The sequence below is a fragment of the Episyrphus balteatus genome, chromosome 4 (genome assembly GCF_945859705.1).
Source record: "Episyrphus balteatus chromosome 4, idEpiBalt1.1, whole genome shotgun sequence".
Classification (NCBI taxonomy): domain Eukaryota; kingdom Metazoa; phylum Arthropoda; class Insecta; order Diptera; family Syrphidae; genus Episyrphus; species Episyrphus balteatus.
The window spans coordinates 8,496,484-8,506,859 of record NC_079137.1 but is presented as its reverse complement, the minus strand read 5'-3'; positions in this window follow the sequence as shown (position 1 = coordinate 8,506,859).

Here is a 10,376-nt window from a genome sequence, read left to right as displayed (position 1 = left end):
CAGAACACCAACGCCGAAAATTGAAAGGACCAACAAAAATAAAATTAAAAAAAAAAAAAAATATATAGAACATAAACGAACCAATTTTTAAGCAAAGGAATGTGTACCTATGTTAAGGTTGTTAGGTCGTATAGTGCAGAAAAAGTTAAAGGAGGGGGGTTTCCTGTAGCATTTGAAGTTACTCTATAATATCCTTGAGCACTTTCACTGAGGTAAAAAAAAAAGTTATAACTATTTTTACTGGGTTTAATGTCAGGAGGGTATTTATTAATTTAAGGGCCTCAGAGAAGTTAAAAGAAAAAAATTTCAAAATATATCAGTCATATTGAAAATCGGTTTTAAAATTTTGACTAATAGGTTAGCAAATTGATAATGTTCCTTACCACAAGAATCAAAACTATACCAAAACATGATGTTTTAACTAATTGTTAAAACACTGCTTGAAAAGTATGCGTTACGGGTGTGACACGATTAAAACTACATGCTTTATTGGTGAATTCTATTCGTGCTCGAAATTAAACTACAAAAATATAATAATTTAGAATTTGAATTTCGAATTTCAAACTAAAGTCCAAATATTTTATGTATTTGTACTAAAATTGTACAAACATCTGTTTTTGTTGTACTAAAAATTATTTTTTTGGTTAAAATTTAATTCTAAAAAACTTTCTTAGAAATGTATTGGTCAGAAGCAAAAAATAAAAACTTCAAATTGCATTCGACAAATCTTTTCTGAACCAAAATTTTCAAATTCTTAAATTTCAAGAGCTTACACAATCTTGTTTAAAAATGTTGTACAGTCAAATGAAATACTCAAACTTTTGTTTCTATTCAAAAACAATTGTGTTCCAAATTTCTTAATAAATGTAGTTTTGTACCAAATTTACAAATTCTTAATTTTTAATGTTCTGTAAGCACATAGTTTATTTTTAAGTATTTGGTAAATTGAGAACATTCGCTTGAAAAAATTTCGATCAAATTTCTATTTGTACAAAAAATTCAAAAAAAGGATTTAGTGCAAATGTAATTTGGGTAACAGGGACATTCTTTGGAGAATTCCAATGCCGAATATGTGTAGATATTGTTTTAAAATCTTGTACCAAAATTTGGTATTTTAATACTAAAAAATCTACGAAGTTAAGAATTTTCTTTGAAAAATGCACATTCTACCAAAGATTCAAAAATAATGTTAATCTAGGATTTTGTTCTATACTAATTTTTCAAATTCTTTTCTAAGACTCATTTTTAAGCCCATTTTTATGGTTCTGGCCGAAACTTTGCTTAAACGATGAATACAAAAATACACAAAAAATTTTGCATTGAAATTTTGTCGAGAATTTAAAAGTTATAAGCAAATTTTGTATCAATTTTTTTTTGTTAGAAATCGGTGGTTTTGGTGGCTGTACAAAATTCAGCAGTCAAATGGTCTACAAAGTTTAGGGTCATAAACAAGCGAAAAATATATGTGGCCCTAAAAACAACATTGGGCCTATAATCCTTCCCTGTGTTACTACATTTACCATGGTTTTAATTTCAAAGTTTTATTTCTGTTTTTTTTTTCGATTTGGTCCGAAAATCCTAAATTACTGCACAAGTTCATCGTTACGAGGTATGTTTTTGACTATATAGAATAGATGCAGTTGTGTGCAGCATAGAAAGAAAAATGCAGTTATTTACCCTTTGGCAATCCTCTACCCGTTTTCTCCTATATAACTTCTAGCATCTTTATCCAGGTTCTCTATTTTGTGTTCGTATTTTATTTGTTTTCTTCCTGTTTTCATCTTCTTTTGTTGAAGAATGTTAAAGCGCGCCGCATTTTATGATTGCATTCCAGAGTGTTGCAACTTCTTACTATACAGTCTTATGCATCGTCCGCGTTGTTTTTCGTCGCTGTTCTCCATTGGAGGAGTTTGGGTATAAAAAAAAACCCAAAAAAAAGCTGAAAAAAACCCTCCAAACCAACCCTTAAGCGACTTGTGGATTTGTTGTTTTTGTTTTATTTTTTTTTTTTGTTTTTTGCCTGTTACTAGTGCGGTGCACGATTATTATTTTCACCCAGGGAAATAAATTTGAATGGACGGTTTTATGTGCTAGTAGTGTAATTTAAAAGTTATTTACGGCTAGTGCCGATAATGAGAACCATTTCCTTGTTTGTGCAGATGTGTGTATACGAGGTAAAAATAAATCGTTAAACAAAGTTTTTTTTTCTGCTGCTTTTGGAGGTTTTAACATAGGAAATTTTTTGAACTTGCATTTTATTGTTTCTGTTTCTTGTATGTGTCTGTCTGAGACGCTAGGATATTTCTTTTAAGAAAATAGGAAATTTAATGATCGAGAAAGAAAGTACCTAATTGCACTATGACACCTGGAAGTTAGTTCATGAAATGTGTAGGGAGTTTGTTCGGAAAATTAATGTGACCTTCAAGTCAAGAAGTTTAAGAAAAAGCCTTCAAACCTTGAAAATTTAATTGGGGTCAAATAATTTAAACTGGGACATGTAATTGAGGTTTACACATTTTCTCAAAAGCCATTTTAGAACGTATTTACTTCAAATAAAATTAGAATGTGGGACACCCAGAAAGTATCTAGCTTTACAATCAAATTCAAATAACACCCTGATGGTGTTCTACAAAATAGAATGGTTTATGATTTCGATTTGTATTCCTTTTTATGGTATTTCTTGTTGCTGTTGTTGTTGTATGGAAATGGCATTCTATGCGTAAAATTTGAGTTTAACGTTTTCTCTATGCATGTTTATTTTTTTCTAAACGTGCCTAAGCCATTGTCAAAATCCCATTACTACCACAATTCTGCAGTAATATCTCTCAAACGATTTAATTTCACATAGACTGAGCATTTTTGGGTTCTCAGGTGAAATACAGTGGTGTTGAAAAATCAAACTTCTCAATTTTCCAAGTTTTTTATATTTCAATGTGTTTTAGTGAATTTTTGGTGTTGTGTATTTTCGTGTTTTATTTTTTAAGTGTTTAAGTGTTTCATTGTTTTAGGGTTTCAGTGTTTTATTGTTTTTAATTGTTTTAGTGTTGTAGTGTGTAGTGTTTTTGTGTTTTAGTGTTTTAGTGTTTTTAAGTGTTTCAAGTATTTTTATTGTTTTGAGTATTTTAGTGTTTTAAGGGTTTTAAGTATTTTTATTGTAGTTTGTGTTTTTACTGTTTTGAGTGGTTTTGGTGTTGTTTATGTTTTTAGTGTTTTGAGTGTTTTTAGGGTTTTTAGTGTTTTTAGTTATTTTAGTGTTCTTAGTGTTTTTAGTTTTCTAGTGTTTCTATTATTTTTATGTGTTTTTAGTGATTCTAGTGTTTTTAGTGATTTGAGTGTTTTTAATGCAGTTTGTGTTTTAACTGTTTTAAGTGTTTTTAGTGTTTTTTGTATTTTAATTGTTTTAGTGTTTTTAGTGTTTTATTGTTTAAGAGTTATCGTGTCTCAGAGTTTTAGTATTTTAGTGTATAAAAGTTTTAGTGTTTAGGAATATTGCTTCAGTGCTAAGGTGTTTTAGTGTTTAAACGTTTAGGCCTTAGGTGTTTTAGTGTTTGTATTTTGGTGTTTTTAAGAGTTTAAAGTGTTTTAAGTGTCCTTAGGGTTTTTAGTGTCTTAAGTGTTTTTGTTGTTTGTGTTTTAAGTGTTTTGAGTGTTTTTGGTGTTGTTTGTGTTTTAAGTGTTGTTTGTGTTTTAATTGTTTAAGTGTTGATGTTGATATCATTGATTCATATTTTTCTTTGTTTTATTTTTTTTTTTGTTTTTTTTTTTTATTAAAAATTTGTGTGTTAAAAATTTTCACCACCACTGTTTTCTCATAGCATGTGCGTCCGCATAAAAATTAATGTTTACTTTATTGTTGAACTTTATTGAAAACGATTTTAATGCAGGAAGAATACCTGCTGAGTATATAGTGAAGTGTTTCGACAACACAACGCACACTGCCAAGACCAAAACCAACCAAAAGCCACCACCCACTACTCTACCCACTTCGATGAATTCCAAATTTAGGATAGGTAACGACCTATACAACAACGATGATACACTTTTCCACGCTTGTTCCTATCGTTTTACATTATTTTTTGTTGCTGCTTGTTTTTTGTCTATTCATTTTTTTGGCAAGGCTCTCTCCTTTAGCTATCTCTCCATAAAATATCCTTACAGCAATTTTCCGTTATTTTCTTAACTTACGTGCCATGAGTGTTTAACGATCAGTGTGTTGTGTATTAGGTTGCATGTTGCGTAAGAAGTGCGGTATATAATTTTATATAGGTTTTTTTTTCACTTCTTGGGCTTGGTGCGAAATTTTGTGTGTTTTTATTGTTCAACATAACGGTAATATGCGTTGTCAAAAGCGTGTATTGCAGGTTTTTTATAGAAAAAGATTAATAAATAAAAAAAGAACGAAACGAGAGGATTTCTTACTTAATTTGCTTACACTTCACGATATAGGTTTATTTTTGATCGTAAAAATGTTGAGATTGGGTAGATTTAAGTAAAGTATGTCTAAAGGCGTACACAGGTGATGTTTTTGAGAGAAAAAAATAACAATTTAATAAAATTATTATCACCTTTAAAGTCAGGAAACTGTTTATTTTTCCAAAGCAAAATAATAGCTCAGAAACAAGAATTTTGTTTGTTATTTAAAAGAGATAAGTTATTTTTTATGAAGCGTTGTCACTTTGCAGCACATTAAGTCTTAAGGCTTAAAAAAAAACTCGGAAAAGAGATAGAAGAGATAAATAGACGTGGGAGAACAGAATACCAATTCAATTTTAAAGATGAATTCACGTCAAAACTTTACTTAATTTCAATTTTTTTTTTTTTTTTAATTATTCCAAGAATCTAGTACTTTTAATTTTTGAGACTGGAGATTATAAAAAAATAATGAAATTTATATTTGTAACCTATGTGTAGAACATAATACAGACGAAAAATTGATAGTTTAAGAAATTCTGGCTCATTTCGCTCATTAATTTATTAATTAATTTTGGTCATTCGAATTCATGAGAATCAACAAGAACGAACATTTTCTTTTTCTATAAATTAACCTGGGTAGATTATTTGACTAAATATGCAACAATGATGAACATTTTATAGCAGAAATGAAATAAGTAATGAAAGGGAACACACGTTTTTAGAAAACCTTGACGGTAGAATTGAGAAATTACGGTAATTTTTTTTTTTTAGCAAAAAATCACAATATTTAAAATCAGGCGGAACGTCAGCACACTTTTTCATGCTTGCAGATGGCATTCATCTATTTATAAGAAGTAATAAAAACACAATTTTAAACACATATAACGCAGAAATAACGTTTTAAAGAAACAATTAAAATGTTGCTATTTATTTGCAAATACATAAACACATTAAGAAAACTGGCTTTTTAATATTAATTTATAAATTTTTTCGCCAATTTTTAATTTTTAAGAAAACAATTTCTCCAACAAAAGCCAAAATACCGACCCAGTACACAAATCCAATCATTATCCAAATCCATTTTAAATCTTCAACTTTTAGCGATCGAAAATTCGATTCGTTGGTAGAATTCAACTTTTGAATTCTTCCCAAACACATTAATTCATAAAAAACATTTTTCATCCAAAAATCTATCAATCCAGCTGATTGTACATCCAAAATGTGAGAATTTAATATATTTCTGTAGATTGAATTTTCATTCAAAGCAAAAGAAGCTTGTGTATTTTTCATAAGACACAATTCATCAGACCAACGAAATAGATGTTGGCCATAAAAAGTTTGCTGATTTTTATAAATCTCCCATCTGACATTACTTTCGACATATGCATACTTTTTGCCAAGGTTTTCTCGAAATTTAAGAAATTTTTCAAACTTCTCTTCCATTTCAAATGCATTCGAATACTGCTTTAAATCAGGTCTAAGACCTAACAGGGTATTAAAGTGAGTTTTATAAATGTAGGCCTTTAAGCCAGATGCTTGTAGGTCATTGAATGATCTTATTATGTTTTCTGTTGGAAGTTCAGTCATGAAGGACTGAAAAAATGCGTCGTATGAAGTAACTATCATGATTCCCAGCAAAAATATCAATAAATAGATGATTTTTGTACTGCACGAAGCGTTTGGTGCCTCGGTAAGCGATTGGCCAAGTATTCCACGAAAACAATCAATGTTAAAGAAGAAACCATCACGTCTGGTAAAGGTTTGGTGGGAATTGGAGATTCTAACAGCTACTCCAAGTGTTACAGACAGCAAAATAAATACGATGATTGTAAGAACAAAGGCCTTCCAATGGAAAATATAAGCGAACACTTTATAGATGGGTATTTTCGGCTCTATGGGAATCATAACACAAACATCATAAAATGTAAATGGATGTGCGTAAAAGTTTGCTGGAATTGTGACTTGTAAGGGAAAACCACCCAATATCTCAACTGTACCTTCTACAACACGCGGATAAACATCACGAACTGCAATTAAAGTATTGATATTTGAAGAATTCAATTTTGCGTTATGTTTTTCAGCAAACGAGTTGAATATTTTTCCTACGAATCCACCAATAATCGTAGCACCCTTGGCGTTTTCTGAGATGATCAGTCCTGGCTCTACTCCCCCGAGAAAAATTGGTAAAGTTGCGCCATGAAGATCTTGCATTCGATATGGAAAAACTTCTGATTTCTTCTTCCAGATAAATTTTTCAATTCTGAAACCTCCAAAATTACTGTAGGTGAAGAAAGTAGAAGAAGTCCTGAAATCTTCAAAAATTGCTATCACATTGATCATTCTGTTATGCCAACAGAAATTAAAAATATTTTCCAATTCATTTCTTGAAGAATTTTTCAGCACAAATATCGTCTTTGAAGATCGCATGTGTTGAAGGTATTCCACTAGTCGCTGTTTCAACAATAAATCACTTGAATCAAATCTTACAATGTTTAGAATATTTTCGTTGAATTCTCTTTTCAAGTAAAACGATGAAGCATCAGTTGATAGAATTACGGGAACACCAAGCACAGTTGAAACAGATCGAATGAATTGATCATTTAAATCATTTGACGATAATTCTTGAGATGACTGCAACAGAAAAACACTTTCAAATCGCTTCATTTGGTTTAGATTTTCGATGATAGACAATAATTTGAACTCGAATGTTGCTTCAGTTTTCAAAATTCCAGTTGCAAGGATTGCAACGTAAAATATAACTTTTAGCATTTTTATAAAACATCAAAGCTGACCTTAAAATTGATAAGTTTTTTTTTTTGTTTTATTATTTGGTAAAACGTTACTAGCTAAATAAACAGTAGAAATCCGCTCTCAAGACTGACAATCAGTCTGTGTCACTTTATGATTCTTATACCCTCATTTGACAGATTCAAATCATAATCTCTAAACTCCACGTGCCGTTTATTGATTTAATTTAATGATTTCTAATTTTTTTTTTGAAAATTTAATTTGTTTTGAATTGCAGCTATGAAATTTAATTTAACTTCATATCAGTTGCAGTAGGCAAAATTGTATGAAATGAGATTTCAAAGTTTAAGAACGTGAAAGTAATGGAAGACGTTTCTATAAATTTGTTTAGAGATTTTTTGTTGCAAAAAATCCTTATCATACAAAGTTAAGCTGTTATTAAGGATTTATAAAAATGATACGACAACAAAATATAAGCATTTAACATACCATCAGCGTAATTGTAAAAAGAAATAAAATGCACGACTTGGGTCGCATGTACTTGCTCTTATGCTTAAAGTTACTCTTATGTTAAAGCTTTTTATTCAAGAAAATTAGGAAAATTTTTAAATTTGATATTATCAAGAAATTTCATAAGTAGGTACCTAGCATAAAAATATAAAATCTGTTTTTATAATTAATTAAACACCTTTTAAATGACGTTTTACAAAAAAACGAAGTATTCCATTTTATTACTTGTGCAAAAAGATATTTTTAGAAAAAAAAATTTCGAAAATCGTTAGAGCCGTTTTTTAACAAAATAATTTTTTATATATAAAAAATTTCTAACATTTTTCAAAAAAAAAAAAGAAGGTATGCCATTTTGAACAAAATAATTAATTTACACAAATTTTTCATTGACCTGTTTCCAAAAAATTCATTTTTCAAACATATTGTGAAATATTTTTTAAAAAATTAAAAATTATTTTTTTGAAATTTTTCTAAAATTTTAATATTATTTTTATCTAAACGCTTTTGTATAAAAATATTCGTTGAAATCGGGTTAATCTTGTACGAGATATTCAGAAACCAAAAAAACCGTTCTATGGCAGGTACCGTTAATAACGGTACAAAAAATATTTTTTTTATTTCAAAAGTTGGCTCTTCTGTTAAATACTACACACACAAATTTAAATCAAAATCGTTAGAGCCGTTTTTGCACAAAAATAAGTTTTTTTATTTCCGTTATATGGCAGATACCGTTAGTTTTGGTCATAAAAAAAAAATTCAATTTCCCCTCTAGTGAATCACCAAAAACTGCTAACTAACAAGTTTGAAGAAAATCACTTCACTCGTTTAGGCTGTAGCTCGAGGTATATACAGACGGACAGACAGACAGAATTGCCGGACCCACTTTTTTGGCATTCTCCATCATCGAAATGTCATGTAAAATTGTTATCTCGAGTTCGATTTTTTTTACGAATCCTAAACTTGCCCTATGCTATAGTACCTATATCGCAAGTAAAAATGAAGTAAAACATGTCATCTTTTTTATAAGTCTTCTCTAAGGTTTTTATAAAGTTTATAAAATGCATTTGTTGCCTTAATTTATTTTACTTTGTTTATTTAAACAATAAGCGTCGTATTAGAAAAATTGAGGTTAAGCGAGTTACAGCTTTTATAAGCCTTCATTAAAGTTTCCTTTGGAATAAATTTTCTTTAAAGATTTCAAAGAAATATTTCTGTAGTTAATTGTAACTCGGGTTGGTGGCAATTTCCATGTTAGTTGAAGGTTTAAATGAACCAATATAATTCAACAACTATAGAAACCGTACCGAAGATGTTTACCACACATCAAAAGTTTATTTAACCTTGCTAATTATTTTCGTTTCATTCATGAAGAATTTTTAAAACGAATTATTGTTACTTCCGTTTTTAATAATTTCTTCCATGCATAGAAACCTTATAGAATCTTTACCGAAGTAATATTCTAGCTTCTTTTAAAACATATCTAGGCCAACCATGGCGTTTATAGATGTATACACGTCAAAATTTGAGTTTTATTTCTTTTTTCAATAATTCCGTTAATCTAGTACCTTTTATATTTTATATTGGAGATTAAAATAAATTGCACGACTGGGGTCGCACGTACTTGCTCTTATGCTTAAAGTAACTATAATGTTAAAGCTTTTTATTCAAGAAATTTAAAATTTGATATTTTGAAGAAATTTCATAAGTAGTATAAAAAAATTAAATCTGTTTTTATAATTAATAAAACTCCGTTTTAAAATATCTTAAAAAAAAAAAAACAAATATGCCATTTTATTTCTCGTATAAAAAGGTATTTTTAGAAAAAAAATTTTGAAAATTGTAGGAGCCGTTTTTTAAAAAAATAATTTTTTATATATAAAATTTTTTTAACATTTTTCAAAAAAAAAGTTGGTATGCCATTTTGAAGAAATAATTAATTTACACATAAAAACTAAATTTCAAAATTTTTCATTGATCCGTTTTCAAAAAATTGATTTTTCAAAAAAAAATTTTGAAATATTTTTAAAAAAACCAAAAATGCGTTTTTTGAAAATTTTCTAAAATTTTAATATTATCTTTACTTACACACTTTTGTATAAAAATTTTCATTTAAATCGGGTTAATTTTGTACGAGATATTCAGAAACGAAAAAAACCGTTCTATGACAGGTACCGTTAATAACGGTACAAAAAATATTTTTTTTATTTAAAAAGTTGGCCCTTATGTGTAGTACTACACACAAAAATTTTAATCAAAATCGTTAGAGCCGTTTTTGAAAAAAATTACCTTTTCTATTTCCGTTATATGGCAGGTACCGTTAGTTTTGGTCATAAAAAAAAATTTCAATTTCCCCTCTAGGGAATCACCAAAAACTGCTAACTACCAAGTTTGAAGAAAATCACTTCACTCGTTTAGGCTGCAGCTCCAGATAGAGACAGACACACAGACAGACAGACAGACAGACAGAATTGCCGGACCCACTTTTTTGGCATTCTCCATCATCGTAATGTCATGTAAAATTGTTATCTCGAGTTCGATTTTTTTTACGAATCCTAAACTTGCCCTATAGTACCTATATCGCAAGTAAAATAAAATGCACGACTGGGGCCGCACGTACTTGCTCTTGCAGTTCAAAGCCTTTTTATGTTAGCTTACTTGTAGGTTATTAGAGCTGCCTCTATATACATTTTTAAGAAATTTGGTTG